General features: G+C 42.8%; 1 long non-coding RNA gene across 1 annotated transcript; it reads right to left on the reverse strand.

The window, feature by feature from the left end:
* Positions 1 to 9,500: 9,500 nt before the first annotated feature.
* LOC147707333 (uncharacterized) lies at positions 9,501 to 24,962 on the reverse strand. The gene is made up of 3 exons (XR_015296612.1): positions 24,898 to 24,962; positions 11,261 to 11,395; positions 9,501 to 9,605 (listed from the first exon to the last, which is right to left on the reverse strand). It is a non-coding gene; the product is annotated as an uncharacterized LOC147707333 (long non-coding RNA).
* Positions 24,963 to 25,243: the final 281 nt, after the last annotated feature.

Here is a 25,243-nt window from a genome sequence, read left to right on the forward strand (position 1 = left end):
GTTGTTTTCTTCCTCGTGTGCTCAATAGCGTTCTCGCGTGCGCAGTAACGACTTACCGTGGTTCTGCGTTCACCATCTCTATTTTCTCTCCCGTTCGTGTGTGCCACAAGGTTTGGAATCCAGCCGCACAATCCCGCAAGACTGGGCGAATGCAATCATGTCATTTGGACGCGCGATCACGTCATTAGGACGTGCGATCTTCCTTCCAGCGCAGTGTTGGTAAGATCGCGTTTCCGAACATGCAGAAACTACAATCTGGCACAGAATATCTCTCGAGCATGATAAAACTTTCTCGAAAATGATCATTTTGCTCAGAAAAATCCCTCAGATTGTCATTTAGCTGTAGTCTTTTGTGCAAGAAGTCCTCTTTTTCTACTCTTTTTTTCAAGAGTAAGGAAGTGCCCCTGAGTCTCCAACTTCCTATTCCTGTCCAGCAGGCTCCTCCCAGTGCTATGTCCATGTGCTGTTCACTTTCATTTGGATTTGGAGCTGGAAGGATCACGGATCACTTTTGTGTATGTCTGCTGCATCATATCATTGGATTGGATTTATTGAGGACTTTTGGATTTGAAATTTTATTTTATAAGTAAGTTGGAGAATTGGTGTACATGTTTGTTTGTTTGTTTGATTTGGGCTTTTTTTTTACCTACAGTTTTCTGGGCTTTTCAATCCTTGTTAAAAATGATTGTTGAGGGAGGCCTGTACTTTCATGAGGGGCCAATTTGTATTTCTTTGAAATTTCATCCAGTAGGCCCAGAGGTACCCATGGGCCCAACCATGTTTCTGTGGTGTCTGTTGAATTTCAAGTCTTTAAACATCATGGATGGCATTGAATTCAATTGCAAACTCTGTATTTTGGAGTGGGATTTCTGTTTTTGGGTGTGTGTTAATTAAATATTGGCTTTTCAGCCAATAGGTAACCCTAGGAGTTCATATAGTTAGTGTAGGCCTGCTTGAGTTCATTGTATGTACTTTCTGTGGGTGGCCTGGCCATGTGGTGGTGGCCATTTTGTGTGACCAGCCACTGTGCTTTTGTCATAGGCCTCCAAGCTTTTGGCCTACTCTGCCAGTAGACCCAGAGGTACTACTCGAGTCATCATGGCTGCATGAAAGTTAAACAACTGTTTTTGTGGTGTTTGTTTAATTTGTAACATCATGTATGGCATGGATGGCTTTGGATTGATTTGCAAAATGTGGTTCTTGGGGTGAAATTTCAGGTTTTGGGTGTGTGTTAAATAATGTGGCTTTTTCTGCCAGTAACCCTAGGAATTCAGCTCGCGTAGTTTTGGTAACTTTGTACAGTGCGAGAACGCGACCTTACAGTTTTTGTCTTATTCGCGCGCTCAATCTGCGTGCTCGGGCACGCGATAACAACTTTTTGTACAATTCGCGCTGCCGAACATGCTGAATTTGCAATCTCGCAAGCAATATGTCTCGAGTTGCATAAAACCTTCTCAAAAATGATTATTTTGTTCATTTTGCAAAAATAATCCTCAGGCTGTCATTTGGTTGTAGTTTTTGGAGCATGGAGTCGTTTTCACTTTTTTTTAAAAAAGAGGAAGGAAGTTCCCCAGAGACCTCAACTTCCTGTTCCTGTCCTTTGTATGAACTTTGTTTGAGGGTGGACTAACCATGTGGGTGGCGGCCATTTTGTGAAGCCAAGCATTGTCCTTTGCCATAGGCATGCATTGTCTGTCTTTTCTTTCTTTTCATGTTATTGTAGGTGGCCAGGTGGTGGCGGCCATTTTGTCTGATCTTCCACTGTGCTTTTGCCATAGGCCTCCAAACTTGTGGCCTATTCTGCCAGTAGGCCTAGGGTCCCAGAGGTAGTCATCGGGGGATGCTTGATGTAGCTGTTTCTATGTTGTCTGTTGAATTTAAACATCATTTAGGGCATGGATGGCATTGGATTGAATTCCCAAATGTGGTGTTTGGGGTGTAGATAACTTTTTGGATGTGTGTTAATAAATGCCTTTGTTGTATGTTTTGTTGGTGTGTAACTTTCCAACCTTTTTAGCCATGCAGATTTTCTTTGTTGCATTAAGCTGTGATGTGTAAATAACAGGCATCCTCCTTTGTCTGGCCATATAGGGATATAGGGCTGCTTAAGTTTATTGTATGTACTTTCTTATGGCGGGCTGACCATGTGGATGATGGCCATTTAGTGAAGCCAGGCATTGTGCTTTTCCCATAGGTCTGCATTGTCTGTTTTTTATTCCTTTTCTTTTTTTTGTGAGCGCCTGGCCATATGGTGGCGGCCATTTTGTGGGACCAGCCACTGTGCTTTTGCCATAGCTTCTACAAGCTTGTGGCCTACTCTGTCAGTAGGCCCAGAGGTACTACTCGAGTCATCATGGGTGCATGAAAGTTAATCAACTGTTTTTGTGGTGTTTGTTTAATTTGTAACATCATGTATGGCATGGATGGCTTTGGGTTGATTTGCAAAATGTGGTTTTTGGGGTAGAATTTCAGGTTTTCCTTTGTCTGGCCATATAGGGATATAGGTCTGCTTGAGTTTATTGTTTTCTGGGCTTTACCCATGTGCCTGTGATGAGTGACCATGTGACTGGGGGCCGTGGTGGTGGTTGTAGTAGTGTGCTGTTTTGTTTTTGCCACATAGGCCTGTGTGTCTTTCCATTGTTCCTGTTGGCTTACTGTTTCCATCCCCATTGCTATCTGCTGCAGGTCACTGTTGCTGTATCCATCTGACATGATGCACAAATTAAGGATAAACATGTTCCACTTTCACTACATTTGTATTTTAGTTCTTTGCTATTCTTACTCTTACTGAGTGTACTAACACTACTAGTAATTAAAATTAAAGCACAGCAAATTCCACATTTGACTGATGTTCTTCTGTCTTCTTTGCTTTTAGGTGCACAAAAGACAGAGGTGGAGGTGTCTGTCATCATTAATCGTCCGTTGTACTGCCAGGCGGACGTCCTTCTGTTGTATGTGACGTGTGGTGTGACCTGACCAGACATCTCTGCAACTTGTGCAACTAAGTGCTGCTGACATCTGAAGAAGATGGGCCCAAAGAAACCAGGTACCAGGTCCTCCAAGACCAAGAACGTTGCTGAAAAGAAGGAAGAACAGAAGAAGGAAGTAACACTTAAGTCTGGTGTTGACCCCAAAACCTTTTTGGAAAACCAAAAAGTACGCCTGCAACAGCGATGTCCGGGGGGCTAGCTGGGGCCAGCACCTCCGCATCAGTGGGCCCAACCCACCAACCCAGGCCCAAGAAGATGAGTGTGGAAGAGGTAGCCAACCTGATGATGGAAAGCAGTGATGCTGAGCCTGACTTAAACTTATCGCTATCTCAAAGTAGTACACAATCAACGCATTAGGGAACACAGCAGATAAGTGATGAACAACAACAACCGCAACCACCGCCCGCAATAGTAGTTGTTGTTCCTCCCGAAGTAGGGGCAGTTCAGGAAATTGAACCTTATGCAGAGCAAGAAGAAGAAGAAGTCACTCATGCAGCAGATCTATTGTCTTCCAAATCCCCACCAAGGAAAAGGAGGGTTAGTCCATCGAGTTCTTTGCCAAGCATCCCTTCTGATGATCTAGATCTCCCTTGGGTGCCACAACAACCTGAGCATGAGAGGGAGATACATCCCAAGACCATGCTAGGGAAAAGGAAGGTTCCGGAAAGCCTTACACTTATGGAGGTTGATGTAGAACAGCAGGATAATGATGATGATGAGTCTGAACCAGTCATCACAAGCATCACTCCTGGCCCCAAGGACATGGAGACCAACATTTGTAGCCTATCCAGAATGGCTGCGACTAGTAGGGATGTAGCACACATACCTCCAACACAGGCAACACCAACACGACCTCCAGCTTCCATATTTATATTAGCAAAGGGCCGGCAGAGTCCTACATCCAGCACAAGCACCACCTCAGCAGAAGTAGGTAGTGGTACTACTGCGCAGCCACATAGTCAAATTCAACACACACCCTCCAGTTCATCTGGCATTGGAAGTGGCACCTCTAGCAGGAGACAAAAGTTAAGCTCCCCAGTGTGGGACTTCTTTACGGTTAGCATAAAGGAGGAGAACATTGCTGTATGCTCCATTTGTCATTCCTCTGTTAGTCGTGGTAAGCTTGGTACAAACTATGCTACTGGAGGCCAAATGACTCACTTGAAAAAACACCACGTAAACAAGTGGGAGGATCACCTTCGTAGCATAAAAACTGGAACCATTGATGTTGGTGGGGATAAACTAGTACAAGGTCCACTCACGGTCGAACAGGAAGAAGAAGAGGGAGACATTCTATCTGGTAGTGGAACACAAAGTTGCCCTGTCACTAGCACTGCAGTGGTACAGCCCACATCCTCCGCATCAGCAACATTTCAGTGGCACAAAAGTAAGAGTCAGCCGGAGACACCTAGGAGTACTGCGCTGCAAAGTGCTGCGTTGAGCCGAACAGAAAAATACCACCCAGCGTACCATTCTTAGCATGTTTACTAGGCAGGAGGGAAAGAAAGAACGCAACCACTCAATAGCAAGTTTGTACAATGCTAAGCTGGCTAAAATGTGAGCACTGGACCTTTTCTCTTTTTCCTTTGTTGGAGGGGTGGGTTTTCTGGAATTTGTGACAACCATCTGACCAAAATGGAAGGTTCCAGCCGCTACTGTTTTTCCAGAGTTGCTGTTCCAGCACTACATCACGACGTGCTGGAATTGCTTGGAAGAACCTTACATCAGAGTGCTTATCATAGTGTCCACCTGACAACAGACATGTGGACTAGTTGCCAAGCCACTGATTACATGTGCATCACTGCACACTGGATCTCTTTTTCAGGTGTTAGAGAAAAGCTATCTGTAGGCGTTGACACTGTTGAGATTTTTAATGAGACTTGCAGACATGCAACTGTAGCCATGTTTGCTATGGAGAAATCTCATACTGCTGCAAACATTTTGGCTGAGTTTAACAGCAAGGTCTTTGAATGGCTGCGACCAAGAGGGCTTAACATTGGTTTTGTTGCCACGGGCATTGGCAGTAATGTAGTTAAGGGCATGAAAGATGGTGGCTATTTCAGGGTCCCGTGTTTGGCACACTGCATTAACATTGGTTTAATTTTTCAGAAAGTCTTGGACAACAAAGTCAGCAACTTACTGACCACCTGCAGAAGAATATGCACACATTTCAACCATTCTTTTAAAGCCCGGAATCAGCTAAGGGTCATTCAACGTGATCATAAAATTCCAGTCATAGCACTCATCCAGAAGGTGCCAACACGTTGGAACTCAACCTATTATATGCTTGATCGTCTGTTTGAGCAATACATACCACTTAATGCTTATGTCATGACAAGAAGATTAGGGGATCCTACTGTGAAAGCCATGACAGTTGAGATGTGGCAATGGGACCTCATTAAATGCCTGACAGAGATGCTACTTTCTTTTGAGGTCTTCATACGTGCAGTCAGCAGGGAGGACTGTACTATGGACCAAGCTATCCTATTGTTGTACACGCTAGAGCAACAGCTGAAGGAGGTGTCTGAAGCATACGAAGGTATGGAAGAAAAAGTAGACGCATGTTATTTGGCGAGCGTCTTAGCCACCTGCTTATCTGAAAATACAAGGATTCAAAATAAGATTGTGTCACATCGACATTACATTACTGCCACAATTTTGGATCCACGGTACAAATTATTTCTGAACAGTAATGCAGTAATTCCTTTTTCAGAAGGGGATGTTGCCAAGTACAACACTTTAATAGCTGAGGAAACCACGGATTTAGAAAATGTACGGCTCTCAATTAGAGGCCTGCCAATGCCAGCCCAGGACAGTGCATGTACTACAGGGCATCCTCCAGAGTCAAATTCTTCTTCAGAGCATGAGAGCAGTGCGTTTGCTTCCCAGCAGTCACCAACACTACCAATAACATCAACAACAGCACAAACGGGATCTTATTCATCAGACACCACAACAAAAATAGCTGCTTGGTTTCTACAGAAAGGGATGGGTAAGTCCGTTGCTGGTGCAAAGTCAAAAGAGGCCAAGCAAATTGGAACACCACTGAACATTAAGCAGATGGTCCAGGCCTATCTGGATGACACAACAGAGGTGTTCATGGAGCAAAGCCCATTGGTGTATTGGTATGGGAAAAGAAGCCAATGGCCAGTCCTCAGCTGGCTGGCGATAAAGTATCTGGCTTGCCGTGTCGCAAGTGTCTCATCTGAGCGTGTTTTCAGTGCTGCTGGTGCCATTGTAACTGTGAAAAGGACCAGTCTCTCGCCCAAAAGTGTGGAGAGGTTAACCATGATCAAAATGAATCAGCACTTCATACCACCGGACTACAAAAAACGTGAATCACAGCAGGACGAGGAGAGCGACTCCGAAGACATAACTAGTGGCTTACATGACCTACTTCTGTCCGAACCACCAGGGTTTGAGGGCGAGCTCCTCTTCCCTGACAACTAGGCTTTCAAATTGTTACTTTCTCCCTTCCTTTATTTGTGTGTATATCTGTCTTTCTGGTTCAAATCAAACCACAAAATATCCATCACCACCATCTCTTATTTTTATTTACCTATTGGGGTTGCATGTCTGTGCATTTAACTGTCCACTCCACTCCTCAGAGTCCTGCTCCATCTTCCTGACTTGCCCTAAATACATTTCCATCTTGCCAGACATTGGATGGAGATGGAGAATAGTACAATAATGTAGCCTCTAACAGTCCCTCCATAACAAGTGAAACGTACGTGATTATAGCCATCTTCTGTTTTGTTTCCAATCCGAAACTCATCACTGTCTTAAGGCTACCACCTCTGTCTGCAGGCATACACAACTCTTCACTGTCAGAACTTGAGCAGGCATCCAAAACGAGAAGAGCAAGACCGGTATATGATTAATGAATGATGCCATGCATTGCATTGGATGCTTGCTGACTCTGAGCAAATGTGCATGAAGTCAAACTATACTAGTAGTTAAAATAATAACAAAGTAAAAGTGACTCAAGTGATAGTCAATGTTTCCATGTTTAATAATAACCAATTGTACTCCTACTACTGCAGGTATAGTCTGGACTTACTTAATTGGAGTCACGCCCTACAGACTGAGTTGGTGTTGGTCTGTTGGATAACACGTACACGTACCACACCATGATGATGATGATGATGACCATACTATCTTTGCACGCAGTTGGATCTGAGATGATTGATGGAATGCGTTTCAGGAAGTGGTATAAAAGGTAGACACAACCAATCAACAAGAACCATAGCAGACATAGGCTACATGTCTGTGCAGTGGTGGAGTTGAATAGTGGTATGACTGACAGTTGTGCATTGATTTAGTCACTTGATTTGGAAAATGCTAGGTTGCTGTATATGCCTTTTGTCTGGCTCTGTCAAAAATTAAGGTATATGGACTTTGTGTCACCGCCTGGTGCTGTCGGCTTGTTCTGTGCTGGCTCCTGTCTTGTTGTTCTTGTAGATTAATGCTTTGTAAATAGTAGACACAATGTATCCAAGCCACCTCAATATGAAAGGCTTCTCGCTCAAGAGTCTTGTCTTTTTGCACTGTACCGTAATTGATGTTTTTTTATCATTCATTTATTTTTTAATACTCCTTATGTTTTTCCATCAACACTTACAGGCCGGCCTTTTACCCAGTGCTATTATACTTGGAGCAACAACTCACACTTACCTTACCAATCCTCATCTGCCAATCTGTGGCACCCAAGAATGATGTGAAGAGTGTCCATGGTAGGGAGGACCAAGATGAATGACGAGATACAACTACACATTTGGACCTGGTTAATACAGTAACGTTAGTATCATTTTCGTTTTTTTAATGATTTGATTCCTTTTTTCTCTGCATTCATTTTACGACTGTGTGACTTTGTTTGCTAATTGCTCCTTACAACTATTTTTTAATTTTCTTTGCTAGCTTTCAGTCCGGTACAGCAGGTAATTAGGGTTTCTCTGAGGGCATACAGCCAAGGCAAATTTCATATAATACTACTTCCCTGTACTGTCTAATTGTGTAGTAGAAGTTAAGTACTACTCATTAACTATCAAGTTAACTTCATCTTGCATGCATTTCCTTTTTCTACCTTTATAGGTTTATTGGATAGTGGATCATCGCCGTCTTCAAATATTGTTTCGCTTTTGTTGTCTCCATGCGTACTGTTTTCTTTGTCAAACCTTTCCCCAAACCTCCCTTCCCATCCATTCATCAAACCCTAACCATCTTCCTCCGGGCTGTGTGATCTTAAATTGAGGTGTGATGTGACTACATTAAATCTACACCAACAATTGATCAGACGCTTGCTGGGGCAGATGTGGTAAAAGCAACACTAATTAAATTTCAATGAGGCAGGGCGAGGATCTTCTTCTGCTTGCCCATCCATGCTCAGTGTATGTACAAGCCAATTAATTTTCCAAAGGGACCCACGGAATGCATCACAATTAATTGCCGGCTTTGATTGGATTTACAGCATTAAAGTTTACGAATTAGGATTGTGTTAAGTCACTCCTTCCACACAACTACAGTTTAACTTCTTAGCTTCTTGTACTAGGCTGTCCCCGCCACCATTGTTTTCTTTTAGTTAAGCAATTGCAATGTTGTTTGTTTGGTAGTCTTCTTTTGTACTGTACTTCTCTACTACTCCCACAGTCTCTCTCAGGCAAATGACTGTCTCTTTTTTTTTGTTGCAAATGCTAGTGCCAGTGTCTACTTCTACCACCACAACCACGGCATAGTCTCAATTCTCTTGAGAAACCATGCAGCCATTGCTGTGCCGAACTTAATCCTAATCAATCACAGGTAAGCTAAGTTTGCTGGGAGGTATAATGGACTAGGAGGAGCGACTGGTAGTACTAGTAGGACAAAAATAACTCAGTGAGGGGTACCACATCTATCTGTTTGCGAGTTACAAAATTGGCAGATTATTTAAATCAAACACTGGCTGCTGCCCTGTTTCTGCAAGTAAACCTTGTGACGTTCATTAATTTGTGAAACAGTAACCCGCCCCAGAAAACATTAACATTGTATGTGTAAGTATAAATAAATAACATTTATTTTCATAACAAAAATAGACTATCCCACACCTCACCCACCCCTCTCCCTAACCCCAACCAATGTCCAAGTCCAACCAATGTCCAAATAATAAGAAACACCAACACCCAATTCCCACCCACCAACAAAAGTACTAAAAAAAGGGGCAAATTAACAGGGTCCATCTATAATCAGTGGGCTTTAAGGTGTTTGTCCACCAGGATTTGTACACGCTCCTCTAATTGGTCCTCCAGTTGTGCCATCTGGAGGAGAAGTTGCTGGCAAAATGTACAGCACTTAGATTTGCATCCATGTGGGGGGGGGCAGCAGATGTTGACAAATGGCAGCGGTGGGCGGCTGCCTGACCGTGGCGCCGTACTCCTGTAGGCGGGGCCTGGCTGGGGCCCGGGGCATTGGAAGTGGCAGCAGCAGCTGCTGCTGCTGCCGCCTCCTCCTCCTCCTCCTCCTCCTCCTCCTCCTCCTCTGCATGAGCCACCAGCCGGCGGTATTCCTCAATGATGGCCTGCAGTTTCTGTTGCCGGGCCCTGGCTGGCAACTCCCTCCGTGTTGGTTTTTGGGAAGGAGGATCTATAAAGAAAGAAACAGAATTGTAACCAAAACTCTTAGCAAAACAGTAACACAAAATGAATTCAACACATAGTGGCACAGTAGCACTAGCAAGCGCAGTACATAACATTTGTGGTAAGTATCTATCCTCCTGCATCCCCGGCCTCTAACATTTGTTGGAGTTTTTTCCAGCATTATACTTGCCCTAGTACTATGGGTGGACTCCAGTACACCGAAGAATACCAGTCTTTTCCTTATCTCTAGTTTAGATAAATTACATAACCTTGTTGTAGGCTGCAGCCGGCAAGCCAGCTCAGTCAGCTAAGCTTGCGTCCAAGACCAACATATGAGCCAATACGCAGACGCCTATTACTTTTATTTATTAAGCTGGAGGTGGGGAAGCTCATATATTTTTCGATTATGGGTGGCACTGGCCATACTCTCTCTGTTACATGAAGGGTAATTGCTCAATTTCACGTTCACTGTGCCCTGGTGACTACAAAAAGGCAGATTAATAATAATATAATATACTTCTGATCCAATGATCATTACTTATATGGAACAACATATCAGTCCAGTAGCGGTCAGAGGTGGGACTGCTGGCGGGCGGTGACGTGGAGAGGGGCAGGGTGGGGGGGAGCAAACTATGGATTGTGGGCAATAACTGGTAAGTAAACATAAAAATAAAGAAAACAAATTTTGTTGTGCGTACTGCATTCAGAATCCAAAGCTTACCACCCCCCCACCCTGCCCCTCCCACTCCCCACATCACCACCCGCCAGCACTCCCACCACTGACCGCTAATGCATAAAGTACTTTTTGATTGATTGTGTAACCAACAAATATACCACCCTCTGCAGGCTGGCTGAGCTGACACAATGGGAAAAAATTAACATAGGTAGGAAGTGGTCCTTGGATTCTGAGGAAGGTGCTTGATAATATATATGATGTGCTTGCAAACTACTGAGTCATTAACTGTATTCTGAAATGAAATCCTACTTTTATATAATATGTGATGACTCTCTGCTTTGCTACTCTGGCGCAGTTTCTTTTACATTATCTTCAAAGTAAGACTCGTCTGCATCCAGTGACAGCCTCCACCTATGATGAATATATCCAGGGGGAATCCATCCATTAAAAGGGAATGTCTATCATTCTTTTGTTATATGTATCACTTAACAAATCTTAGCTGGTTTCCCTTTGACCAACAACCACCCATGCGATCACTCCTTCATTCCTTGCCTTGGCTTTGGGTTTGACACAAACACCGTGGATTCTTGCTATCCACTATCCACCCATATTGTGTCACCTACCCAGGCAGGCATCTTCTTTCACCTTCCACCCATCCTTCAACAACCCATGCATCTGATTCCTATCAGCCACCTGCTTGCTGCTTCCAAAGTATCCTTCTCTGCTAGTCGTATTACATCTCTTTCGTCCTTCCTCCTTCCACCCTAGTTCTTTCCCTTTTTGATCAACACATCCATCAAGGTCGTCTGATCTGATTTTTAGTCTTCTCCATAACTTTCACAGCTGAGTTGGAGTCTGATAGAAGAGGCCTTTTTTTACTCAACTCACACTGGTAATGCTATTGCTAATGCATTGGTAATGCTAAGTAAAGGGTCTCTTCTTCAACCATTGTATATTGTTCAGTACAACTTCAAGTTCATACTTACATAAGTCTCATAGTACAGTGAGTGAAGTGTTCCCCTTCCAGCTAGTAATGCCAATAAGTAATGTATATAACTTCCCACCGCTGCTGTTTCCTCCCCCACTGGTGCTCCTGCATGTGCCACATCTCCTGCCCCCTCCTGAATGGTAACTATAAACCAAAAGCAGTACCAATATTGCCACACTACTTGAATTATGGATCACGGGTGATCACTCGAATCACTGACTGAAACAGTAATTCTCAGGAAATATTTTATCTGAAATGAATCAAATAAGTTTTATTTTTTGCGTCACATATATCAAATCAATGAGCAATTTTTTTCATTTGAATATAAACAACATTTGTTTAGTTCCACATAACATATCAAAAGAACATAAATTCGACAAACAAAAAGACAATGATTTTTCGCAACAAACTCTCAACTTGCATTCGACATTTATACAAAACAACACATGAGTATCTACATACATATAACCATCATATACAAATATTTACAATATCACAATTAAGAAAACATAGCATTGGAAATCAGCAAATAAAGAGTTTTGATATGTTTGAGAGTCAATTGAGAATTCCTAATGCTGGGTAGAAGAGGTCTACGCGTTTCGATGACCCCTTGTTGTGGGGAAATCTCATCAGGACCATGTGCCTGTAAATGGAGAACGAGATTGGGTCAACTATAGGGACAAAACCATGCCTCTCAACGCTACAGTGGGGGGTTGGAAAAACTAATCCTACCTCTCAGTTGCTGGGTTCTCTTTAGTGGTTGAAACTGTAAACAAAAATAGAGTCTCTTTTAGCCTCTGGTTCAAAAAAGCGCTTACACTCTCTTGAATAACACATTCACTCGTGAATACTCACATAATTTTACGCATGCCGCAATTGAACAATTTTCTGGTGTCACAATGTTGCGTGCTTATCTAGGTTCCTGATCGATACTGTGACCTTATGCCCCTATTCGGCTATAAAGCCCTTTATTCCCTATATTGGCATAACCGTTCAAGTGCGATTTTCTGAAAAGTCATCTCTGGCCTCACACGAACAGAGCCACATTCCAGCATGACTCTCTGCTACTTCCTTTGCGACCAATTAGTGCAATGACAGAGCAGCAGTCACTATCTGATATTCCTAGATAACACTCCGAGTTCTTCAACAAGATAAAAACTTAGCAAACCTGGAAATCCCCGCTTGCTATGTTTTGATTAGTAATGGAACTCTAATGAGCAACTGATAACTGTCACTTCCTAGTGACATCTTTAATTGACGTCTTATGTCCAGCAAACTTGCGTCAAACCCGGCACCTGTCAGGTATAAATATTACCAACGTTGCCTTAAGCAGTGAGCGAACCTGTTGCTGATGCCAGCTGCCTGCATGACCCCGTGTTGGTAAAAACTAGCACTCTGTCGCTGCAGCCTGCTATCCTGTGGTGGTGAAGCTACTGATTACCATTATCGCCGCTACAGCGCGAACTGTGGTTCAGTACGCTTGAGGAACCGTGCAGCCGTCCTCTGCAAAGACATCCAGCCCAGCTGCCCGCGGACGCTGTCACCCCTCCTTCCTCGACGCGCTGAGAGAAGCCGCTGCCTTTCTCGTGCAGAGAAATCCAGTCCCGGCGCTTCCGGTTTACCCTCGCGGGTGACTGGGATATCGAGAGAGACCCCTGAAGGAGATACCAATCCTCCATCATTCTATTCAGAGGTATGGTGTTGACTAAACCCTTAGACGAGAATTCTTGAAACAAACCTTGGCAAAACCAACTTAACTTAAGCTACTTACTTACTCCCCTTCTCACGTGTTAGGCTTAGGTCAGGCACACTGGGGTAGGCTTAGTTAGAAGCACCAGTTGAGTATGTTAGCCTAATGTATATATGACTGTATATATGTTTTATTACTTTTAAACCATTGTATGGCTAAGAAACCATATCAATGCTTTTACAGTTCTATTTCGCAATACTTATCTTACTGTACGTACTTTTTATAATAACAGTTATTGCAATTGTGGCAATACATTTCTCTTGTACGAGAAGAAAGACTGTTCAATAAATGTTAACCTTTATTGATACACGCCCGTCTCTCTATTCTCAACATACTGTGAAAGTAAACTGCACTAGACTGACTGAGTGAAATCTATGTCTATTGTTTCACACGACCCTAGAGATCGACTCTTGATCTGAGGAGCAAAGTTGTCATGTTGCACGGTTGTTGGAAAGCTGAATCCCTTCTTGTCTGTGCCAAGGAAGCTGATCACTTCCTATGCAGAGAGGAAAGTTTCCAGTGACCTCTGAGCTAGTTGGTAACACAACCCAATTAAGTTTAGCATAGTCAGTGGAGGCCTGGAATATAAGCAGTTCCACGTCGATACTACTGTTTATGTTATTCCAATGCGCAGGGCCTAGTGGGAAACTAGGAACTACACTACATGGCGCCCAACGTTTGGTAAGGCGATAAACTAACGCAAGACTTGTAGAGTAACTCAGTCGTGCATATTTCACACCCTTTCTCCCGTAAATACTCCAATAGACGTCTGGAGTGGGTGAAAGGTTAAAATCCGCCCGACCTTAGTAGGAAGAGATTCCTATGTAAAGCTCTGGTTTATTCAACGTTGAAGGATACAGTGTTCCAAAATATTGTGCATCTAATCTTTGTCTCCTTGGAGACCTACTCTGCAAAGCCTGCATTTTTTAAATGTCAGACAATGAAGAAGAAAGGGAAGCAGCTAGGCTGGCTTCCATACTAATAGAGGAGGACTCGAGTCTCCTACAGGCAGACCCGGATGCTATTATCATCCCGGTCCAGTTAAGAAGATCTATAACTTTGAAACTTATAGAAAACGGACTACCACCTCAAGGTGGTACAGTAATTTTCGTGATAGAGGCTCACGAGTATCGGCAGACAGAGGTATTCTATTCATGGATAAACTTTCCAGCGGTAAACGCTATAACACAAGAGTTTCACTATTACAAAATAGAGGAACCTCCGGATGAGTACGCCCCTTTCGAGGAGGTTGAAATTCCACTTAAATTTCAAGAGCACCTGCTCTGGTTTAATGGCGCCCTAAAACACAATGATCACATTACCAGGCTCGGTCCACTAGGTAGACCAGGAGCCACGTGGCCGGTTCTAGCCAGCTACACACCACATCCTGACATTGCAAAAATGTCTAGAGAAGAGCTGTTAGCACAGCTAAACACATTAATAAAAATACATAGGCAATTAGTCCAATATGTAATACGGACTGCGACAGTCCAGCCAGCTGTTAATTCACCACAGCTGACCCCTCATCAGGGGAACACAAATAAAATTACACCACAGAACATACAGTCTTGGTAAAACACCCGTAAAACTGGAACAAATTCCTTTCTGGTTAGCCCAGAAAATCACTCAAATAGAGGCAGTATTTCCTGATACTACCCCTATTGAGAAACACAGAATCTTGACCATCTGCCTTCCTATGGGAATCGCACCACACGTGGAGGACTGTGACACTTGGGGTACAGTCTTTGCTTCCATTTACACAAAAACGCACGGTGTTCCGTCTATGGCGGTAATACCAGAAGTGCTAAAACAGATTCAAAATGAATTCGGTCCAGAGCCCGCTTTAAATCTAGGTATGAAATTACTGAAAGATTTCAAGCAGGTCACGGCTATATTATTAGCCAATGTAAAGGGAGAAGCAGCATCTGTGGCGATTCGCCAGAAGTTGAGGGAAACAGATATAAAAGATCCTGTTGAGCTTGCAAAAATCATAGAAAAATGCTATGAAGAATTAGGTAGAGACAGCTTGGGTGGAAAACCAGTTAAGCCCCAACTGCTCGAAAATCCTGAAAAATTATTTATTAAAAATAATTTAAATACTCCTAAAAAGAGCTGGGATGGAAATAAACAATCCACTCCCAAGGAAAAAGTTTTCCAGTCCAGAGGAAGGTCTCCTCGACGGAGGGAAAGAACTCCGACTCGAGAACGCCAGTCTCCCCAACGGGAGCCCTCTGAGAAAAGATATAACCTTAGAAATAGGGATAATATAAAAAAACCTGATAGATATCAAAGTATTGATACACGTCCCTCTCGATCTTTTCCACAGAATTCGGAAAGAAGAGGACGGTCAGACCCAGGAGAGCACACCAAGTCCAAAGACAAGGAACCTGCTCAAAATAAGAAATCTCAATTTCAGAAAAAGAAGGTAGCCAGTATTAGAGTAATCAACCATGCCGAGAATACTGAGGACACAGTTGAAAAACGGGGAGTGGGCATTGACAATGTTGGACAGTGCAGCAGAAATCAGTATAGCGCGCAAGATCTTGATGAGTCATCTGGAGACAGTGGACACGAATGAATACATTCAAGTTGAAACTGCCGACGCCAGACTTAGCGAGCCCCATAAAATATACGAAATAACATTGCGTATAGAGGGTGATAAGACTAGAAAAATTAATAGTCTGTTTTGGGATAAGCTCTCAAAAGGCTATGATATTCTGTTAGCTGAAAAAGATTGGCCCCCGGAGTTTGTCAGGGAGTGCCCTCGTGGCGAAGAGGTAATTATGCCTGCCTTCTCGAATCACATACCGATTCATAAAAAATACACATATGCAAGGAAATGGGCAGTAGCCCAGGCACCTGCATTGTATAAAAATCATGTAGGATGGGATGAGGATTCTCCGCCTCACAAAATCCAACTAAAAAGTGAACCAACTGCCCAACGGCAGTATCCCATAAAGCAAGAAGCTAAAAAACAGGTCAGGGAGATCTTAGATCAACTTGAGTACCAGGGGGTGATTGAAACATGCACCTCTCAAATGAACAATCCTTTGTTTCCTGTCTCCAAGCCAGACAATTCATATCGTCTAGTTTTGGACTACAGACATCTTAATACATGTTGCAAAACTTTTGCAGTACAAAACTCGCATAGTGCAGCCCTAATGAATAACATAGTTAGGAAAAAATACAAAACGACATTAGACATTTCTAATGGTTTCTTTTGTCAAAACATTGCACCAGAAAGCAGATATCTGACCGCTTTCTCTGCATTTGGGTCGCAGGAAAAATTCTGTCGACTCCCACAGGGGTTCAAGAACAGCCCAGGACTATTCTCAGCTAGGGTAACAGAGTTACTACAAATCTATGATGATGAAGCATTATCTTACGTAGATGATATTTATCTCACAGACGACGACTTGGATACTCACTTGAAAAGAGTGAACACCATTATACTTGGGTTCGCAGCAGAGGGTTACAAATTCAACTTTAAAAAGTCCCGAATTGCCCATCTGACAGTACTGTTCTTAGGGTACGAATTATCAAGTGAAGGGAAAAGCCTAGCGGACAACTTCTTAGAGAAGTGCGCTGTACTCCAAGCTCCAAAAACGCTGAAGAATTTAATATCAATACTAGGTTTTCTGAATTTCGGAAGAACTTACATCCTAAATTACGCAGAGAGGGTTAAACCTCTCTACGAACTAATAAAACCTGATTTAAAACAAATCAATTGGACTCAAAAACACACAGAAATTTTGAGATCACTGCAAACAGACATGTTAGCAAAAAACAAAATTAGATACACGTGACAACACACGTGATCTTGTAATCCGAGTCATCCCAGGAAGATGCGGATTCACATACCTAACCTCTAATGAGGGAGAAAAGGTACCAATTTCAATTAAATCTCACTTGTACACACAAGCAGAAAAAACATTCAGTCACACAGAAAGAACTGTGAACGCAGTGCAAATCGCATTAGCAAATGAACGAGAATTAGCACACGGCAAACGGATTAATATCCTTACAGCGGAATCCGCCTTCGAGGCGCTATTCAGCCCAGTAAACCTGCCTACAGTGTCACTGGATCCGAAATGGATACAGTGCATAGATTCTCTGGGAGCGGAGGACGTGAAATACTATTTCGCCCCGCAATACAAAGAACTGAATGATTTAGAATATGAAGAAGAATATCCTCTGCCAATCGAAATCCTGCCTCTCCCACAATACGCCTGTATAATCTATACAGATAGCTTTGTACAGCATTTTAATGTAGAGAGCAAATCCTACAATGCAGCATGTGCGATCATTAAAGGTCGTTGGCTGTGCGGTAAATTCAGACCGAAAGTAACAAAAACTGAATCTGTAAGAAACTGTTCGGTTCAAAGAACTGAAATCAGATCTTTAAAGATGGCGCTCGAAAATGCAGAACGCGAATTCCCCACACTTATCGTGTGCGATTCTCATTTTTGCGTCAACTCTTACAACAATAAGCTGCAGAGTTGGATCGAAAACGACTACAAAGATGACACAGGTGCCACAATAAAGCATAAATTGCTCTGGAACGAGGTAGCTCTTTTACACAAAGAACTACAAAAGACTCACGTGATTCACGCACAGAGTCTTCAGCGTGATGGCGTTCACGTTGCAGGGAATTCATTGGCTAATACAGCCACAGCGGAAGCAACTAACCCGGCTTCCGTAGCCACAAAAAAGCGTACAGATAAGTACATAGACGGGGAAACCATGCTGGCAGTAAAAACGACCGTAAAAGGCGACTGTGCAGCACTACCCGTAAACTATCCACTCAATTATGCATACATAATCGATGCAAACTCCGTTCCTTTTGCTCGAATCCCTGGAGTGGGGGATAGAGTAATTCCAAACATGAACAGGAGAATATTTTTAATAGCAGACGCACACATGGGTTTGGGTCTAAGGCACAGAGAGATCAAGGAATCACTGACTGAATTACAATCAGTATTCTGGTGGCCGGGAATGAGTGTAGAACACCAAATATATGCAAACAACTGTGAAAACTGCAATAGGGATCGCAGTAGCGAACCTTGCTACCGGCTACCAGTCAGAAAGAGCGTAACGCTGCCTACACCCCATCCTGCGTCCTATTAATAGTTAAGACGAAAAGCACTTAAAAAATGAGGTCTCCAGTGCTCGGCTGACGCTAGAACGGTTATAAAAGATTTGCGAGTCCATATCGGCATATACGCAATTACCGCGTTCCATTCTGACCAGTGTCCTGCTTTCAGCTCTCGAGCCTATAAGGAGGCCATGGCCAGCATGGGAATTGGGTTGCGGTATTCTTGTCCGTCGCACAAGTGTGGTAGAAAGAAAAAACCGGGACATAAAGCAATCTATAATAGCGAAGGTATTAGGTTCAGGCGCTGGGTGGGTCAAACATTTAATAAGTGTCCAGACTAGTCTTAACAACATGCCAAGAAATTCTCTAAAAGGTTTCAGCCCATACGAACTATTGTTCAGAATTAGAATGAACGTTCAGGACCTCGATAGTCAGATGTCAGTGGTACAAGAAGAAACAAAGCAGTTTGAAGTAAAAGACCGTTTGGCTGTTTTACAGGAACTGAATGAAACAAGAAAATCATTAAGCAACATAAAGTTAAAGCAACAGCCAAGTACCACTGACGAGGCACCACCCGCAACAGCCCCAGCAAGGCCTGTCTGGATTCCAAAGGTTGGGGATCTAGTCAGAGAAAAGATTGCGGTTAAGAAGGAATTTGGGCCTTCTTACAGAAAAGCAGTACCTGTCTTAGCAGTCACCGGAACAAGATCAGTTGTGCTACCGCCCCTTGCTGGTAAAAAGGAGAACAGAGTCGTGTCTATCGATCTGGTAAAACCACAAGCATGTGGCCTATAATCAACAGTAGGCCCAGTGGACTCCCAAGAAACAACAGAATACCCAAACTTGCAACAATACAAGAGGTTCAAACTGAAAGACTCATCACATTCGATCAGCCTACAGTGCACAATGAAGGACTATGCAATAATGCCATGGAACTCGTGCCTCTTGAAACACAGATTGAAACAGTTCATCAAGAAACAACACCTGACTACAATGATGTGGCATCAGAAAGTGCTACCGAGAGACAGATTGAAAGAACAATCCCATCAATTGACAGAACTGCCTCTGGTTATTTCATCAACTTCGACAACTTCTCTGAAGATTTAAATGACCCCGAAGTGATGCCAGAAACAAAAAAGATTTCTAAAGAAAATGAAACAGGACTCCTTCAACAAATCAAAGAACTATATCTGGATTCACCGTTGATTGAGCATTGGATTATCTCAGGGGTATTCATACTCCTACTATGCCTAATTTTAGTTTTAATTTTAGGAAAGTTCATTACAATTGAATGGACACAGCAAGTCAGAACATCAACCTAGTCCTGAAACCACACAGATCATCCCACGTGAAGAAAAGAGAACTGTCAACAGTAAATGTCACAGCAATTCCAATACCTGGTGGGGTAGTATGGGAGAAAACAGACTATGAGATCTATGGTCCGGTCGAAATCCTGAAGTATCCACATCAACTAAAGGTTTCCTTAAGTGACTTTGTGACACCAAGTACATTCTCTGATGATTGGGACTTTAACAGTATTAATGACATGATGTCTGATTTAGTAATGTCAGCTAGATTCACAGATCATGATTATTTACAAGGTTCATCTAGTTATGAGCAGTTATTCTGTTACACCCACTATGGGGATCATTACTTGCATAAATCTGCACAGCCTAGAAATGTTTTTATGTATAATCAATGGGAACATTGTTCTACACCACCTAAAAGCAGTTCTAAAGCATTTTTTGAGAAATTCAAATATTTTTCAGGGTTTAACACCAGTGATGCAGAAACGTTTTATTACAAACTGTTAGATAAAACAGGAATGAAAACAATGCTGACAAATTCTAAATTGATATATTCAGAAGCATTTTATGAGAAAATGATGACATTTGGTTTTGATTATTGGAAAAATAATATTGAAACGAAAACAATTTGGGGTACAAAAGATTGGCAGGTGCAAGGCATAGAAGCACTGTTTAGAACCTGCATGATACCAGAACAAATGTTATTTTTAAATGACACAGTACACCAAACATCTTGTCTTGGCCTAGCCAAGAACAAAGACCTTAAAACACCGTCTATACCAAAGCCAATAGCTGAGAATGCAACTGCAGATAATGAGTTAGACGTGTCAAACATTTTACATTTCAACAGAACACATCCTGATTGGAAAAAGTGGTTAATCTGGCCTACAGACACAAATAACTGTCAAGATAGGTTCCTGAATAAAACACAGGGGTTAAAAATGACCAGATTAGACTCTAGATATTCCCAGAGACAACATCCAGGGATTATAACAACATACAGTGTAGGGAAACTCTGCCTAGAATGGCTAACTACATCCACACTGGCTGAAATTAAGCAACACTTGTCTTTGCTAAAAGATGGTGCTGATTTGCGCGACTTCATTCTTGGACCACGCAAACAGCGTCAAAAGCGTTTCATAGCGACCAGTATCTATGCTGCTTACAACGAGGCTTGGAAAGTAAAGCAAATTGAAACTGCTGAAAAAATACGAGAAATTGATCGTATTAATTTGGAGAAATCACTTTCTGTGGTAGACAATGGGTTAATGACTCTGTCTTCCAGAATATATTCTTTGGACAATATTGTATCCTCTGCCTTTGATGTGATAGACAGAGATTTGCTAATGTTACAACATGGCCAATCTCAATTACGCTCTATTATAGAACTAGGCTGGACGCTGCAAAATCTTCGTTCAGGCTATGTGCCTTGGCGTTTAATCAACACAACGTCATTATTTTCCATTTTTAACCTTACTGATAAACAGATCAGTTTGGCACAGAAAGGAGCAGACTATACAATCTTGAGCATCGAGAAACTCGAGAGATTACCATTGACAATGTCCGAGAGTCCTGTCATTGAATGGATAATACACGGAATTATCACAATTCCGATAACAACTTTCCGATTTCATAAATGCCTTGAGTACATACCTGCTGGCCAGTATGAACAATTGGGTAAGGGATATGTAAAATCCGAATGGAAATTACCATACACTCATTCTTGCTATAGTGACAGTGACAAAAATGTATTTCTTAGTGGTGACAACTGTAAACACTCACTAAGCGGTATACTTTTGTGTCAGGGTATTAATTTACACGGAGCATGCAATGGTAATTCAAACAACCTTTCATGCCACCAGCTAGTCACACCTGCAACTCAGATAGAGCCCTTCTTTATGCAACTCGCAAACGGGAGTTACATTCTTAGAACGGATCACAGGTGCTGCGGCCTCGCGCCAGGGAAAAGTTATCTAGTACAAGTAACGTCCATGGTCAAATGTTGTATGCAAGCATTGTTCCCGAGCGGGCCTCCAGACATAGTGACTCCCCTCTGGCCTCGTCTGAATCTCTATTCTATACGAATTGATACATTAAGCAAAATGAAATCTGTGCTTTTACAGACAACAGTGCCTATAACGTCATCTAAAGAGACGTATGATCTTCTAGTCGCAAGGACGGCTACTGAGGTCCATGACCTTTTATCAACAAATTGCCCCGTGCATTTCGTAGAAATGTTTAGCCAACTCCTTAACATGTCTAGTGCAACAAGCATCCCAGGCATATTTAAGACAGTCTTTACAGGACTGCTAACACCCTTCCAGGCAATTTTGGGAATCTTTCCTAATTTTGTGCACTCCATTTTTGGTGGTATTCCACTATTTTTGGGACTCATCGCAGGGATTCTATTTTTGACCATCCTGCTACGATATGGCAAGCCTCGGCTCAGACATAGCTCCCATGGGAATGGAAGAGACAATCCTAGCAATGCGCTACAGGGACAGGATAACTAACGTCCTCGGATTGGCCAGGCTGAGAGATCTAAACATGACCTGGTTCCTTTCATTCAGACCGATATGGCAAAATTGCATTTTACCTGTGCTACGGTGTATGCTTTGCGGCGATGAATGCGTGTTGGACATCTGTCTTTCACTTCCATCAGCAGTACCAATGGACGTCGATACTTTGCTAAGTCCAATAACGGCTCACGCATTGTGTTGTCCCCAGCGGCTACCAATCCTGATGACGGCATTCGTGGAGACTCCTGTACTACAGCCAAGTGGTAACAGTGGAGCGAGTGACAAAAGCAACATCATCCAGGTACAACGTTCTGTGAGCATTGCTGGTCCTGCCTTCGATGACAGCAATCATTCTCACACCTGCCAAGTTACAGCGCTATCTAATTTGGTTGAACTATCACCTGATTTTGTAGACCAATTCTTTGCGAGCCTGTCTGATACGATGTTCTCACCCATAGAGAAACAATAACTTTTGAGAAGCTTTCCGACACACAGCGTTCCCATGAACTCTGAATTCGGCCTTCAGTTTTGATCAACAAAAACTGCCAGGAGCTTTAGAAAACTATTTTCTTTGAATTTGGACAATTTTTTCTAATATTGACCTTTTTTGGCACGAACAATTCTTTGCTTAACGTAAAAACTATTCTTAGAGAACAGAAGCTTCACACTTCTATTTCTAAACACATCTAGAGACATAACAACATAACACCAGCCTCTAGCACACATGTTATTACAATGCATTTTTATGTGATGATTTATCTCGCCTTTCTTCTGTCAGAGATACTTCATGTGTAATTCTTTTTGCATAATCGTTCATTGACTTCATATGCAATAATTTTTTGAATGATTGCTATGCTTTAAAAAACGTACAGTACCTAAATTCCATGTATTGCAAGTACGCCTATTTCGAATGCATTTATGTATTTTGGGGTGGGCAATGTTACACATACATCTAATTGCTTAGTTTTAGTAATTTTGATGGACATGTATACGTGGAGTGGGTGTTGCGTGCTTATCTAGGTTCCTGATCGATACTGTGACCTTATGCCCCTATTCGGCTATAAAGCCCTTTATTCCCTATATTGGCATAACCGTTCAAGTGCGATTTTCTGAAAAGTCATCTCTGGCCTCACACGAACAGAGCCACATTCCAGCATGACTCTCTGCTACTTCCTTTGCGACCAATTAGTGCAATGACAGAGCAGCAGTCACTATCTGATATTCCTAGATAACACTCCGAGTTCTTCAACAAGATAAAAACTTAGCAAACCTGGAAATCCCCGCTTGCTATGTTTTGATTAGTAATGGAACTCTAATGAGCAACTGATAACTGTCACTTCCTAGTGACATCTTTAATTGACGTCTTATGTCCAGCAAACTTGCGTCAAACCCGGCACCTGTCAGGTATAAATATTACCAACGTTGCCTTAAGCAGTGAGCGAACCTGTTGCTGATGCCAGCTGCCTGCATGACCCCGTGTTGGTAAAAACTAGCACTCTGTCGCTGCAGCCTGCTATCCTGTGGTGGTGAAGCTACTGATTACCATTATCGCCGCTACAGCGCGAACTGTGGTTCAGTACGCTTGAGGAACCGTGCAGCCGTCCTCTGCGAAGACATCCAGCCCAGCTGCCCGCGGACGCTGTCACCCCTCCTTCCTCGACGCGCTGAGAGAAGCCGCTGCCTTTCTCGTGCAGAGAAATCCAGTCCCGGCGCTTCCGGTTTACCCTCGCGGGTGACTGGGATATCGAGAGAGACCCCTGAAGGAGATACCAATCCTCCATCATTCTATTCAGAGGTATGGTGTTGACTAAACCCTTAGACGAGAATTCTTGAAACAAACCTTGGCAAAACCAACTTAACTTAAGCTACTTACTTACTCCCCTTCTCACATGTTAGGCTTAGGTCAGGCACACTGGGGTAGGCTTAGTTAGAAGCACCAGTTGAGTATGTTAGCCTAATGTATATATGACTGTATATATGTTTTATTACTTTTAAACCATTGTATGGCTAAGAAACCATATCAATGCTTTTACAGTTCTATTTCGCAATACTTATCTTACTGTACGTACTTTTTATAATAACAGTTATTGCAATTGTGGCAATACATTTCTCTTGTACGAGAAGAAAGACTGTTCAATAAATGTTAACCTTTATTGATACACGCCCGTCTCTCTATTCTCTACATACTGTGAAAGTAAACTGCACTAGACTGACTGAGTGAAATCTATGTCTATTGTTTCACACGACCCTAGAGATCGACTCTTGATCTGAGGAGCAAAGTTGTCATGTTGCACGGTTGTTGGAAAGCTGAATCCCTTCTTGTCTGTGCCAAGGAAGCTGATCACTTCCTATGCAGAGAAGAAAGTTTCCAGTGACCTCTGAGCTAGTTGGTAACACAACCCAATTAAGTTTAGCATAGTCAGTGGAGGCCTGGAATATAAGCAGTTCCACGTCGATACTACTGTTTATGTTATTCCAATGCGCAGGGCCTAGTGGGAAACTAGGAACTACACTACAACAAATTCGGGTGGAAGTGGAGATCTAGAAGAATAGAAGGGTTTGTCAGGGGACGATTTAATATACTGGTGGCGGTAGCCGCTATGGTTGAAAAGGGGCAACTTACTTTTGTATTAGCGCGGAAGTAAGTCGGGTGCTGTTTCCCGCATTGAACGATGTAACAGCTTTTTCTGGTATCCTGAAAGGAAAGGGAAGCTGGTGTTAGGTCTCCAGTTAGTTGCGGAAATCGCTCCTCGTGTGGTTCTAGTCTACCACAGTCTTTTGATTTACCTATTTAGTTCGAGTCCGCTGAGTCAATCGGGGGGTCCACGCTCTTCGGTCTCTGTCAGTAAATGCAGCTACCGGCACCATCCAGTCGGTGTTCCTGATCTCGTGTATTCTAGTTTTACTCACTTCCTGGTTCACAGGATTGTGGGGATTGTAGTTTGATTGTCCGTTGTCATGGACCTGAATGGTAGCATTGGCATCGCTGCTGGTCCCGCCGGCACTAGTGGTTGCTACTGGTAGTGCACCTATAAAAACAAGTACACCTTTTTAGATGCCTGTACACCTCCCCCTATTTTACTCGTTTTTACCAGGAAGGAAGAATTAAAAAACAGCTAAAGTACAACATAAATCATCACTAGTCCAAAATGCGTACTACAGTAGTCAGTAGATAGACATTAGTATTATTATTATTATATGGTCCGTAAGGTCATCTGATCTCTACTCCTGTAATCCACGGGGTGGCACACTGCTCCACCCACCAGCGACTTCACGCCGGCTATCCCTGGACACGTGTTTCTGGGTCGTT

This window comes from Lissotriton vulgaris, chromosome 6 (assembly GCF_964263255.1).
Source record: "Lissotriton vulgaris chromosome 6, aLisVul1.2, whole genome shotgun sequence".
NCBI classification, from domain to species: domain Eukaryota; kingdom Metazoa; phylum Chordata; class Amphibia; order Caudata; family Salamandridae; genus Lissotriton; species Lissotriton vulgaris.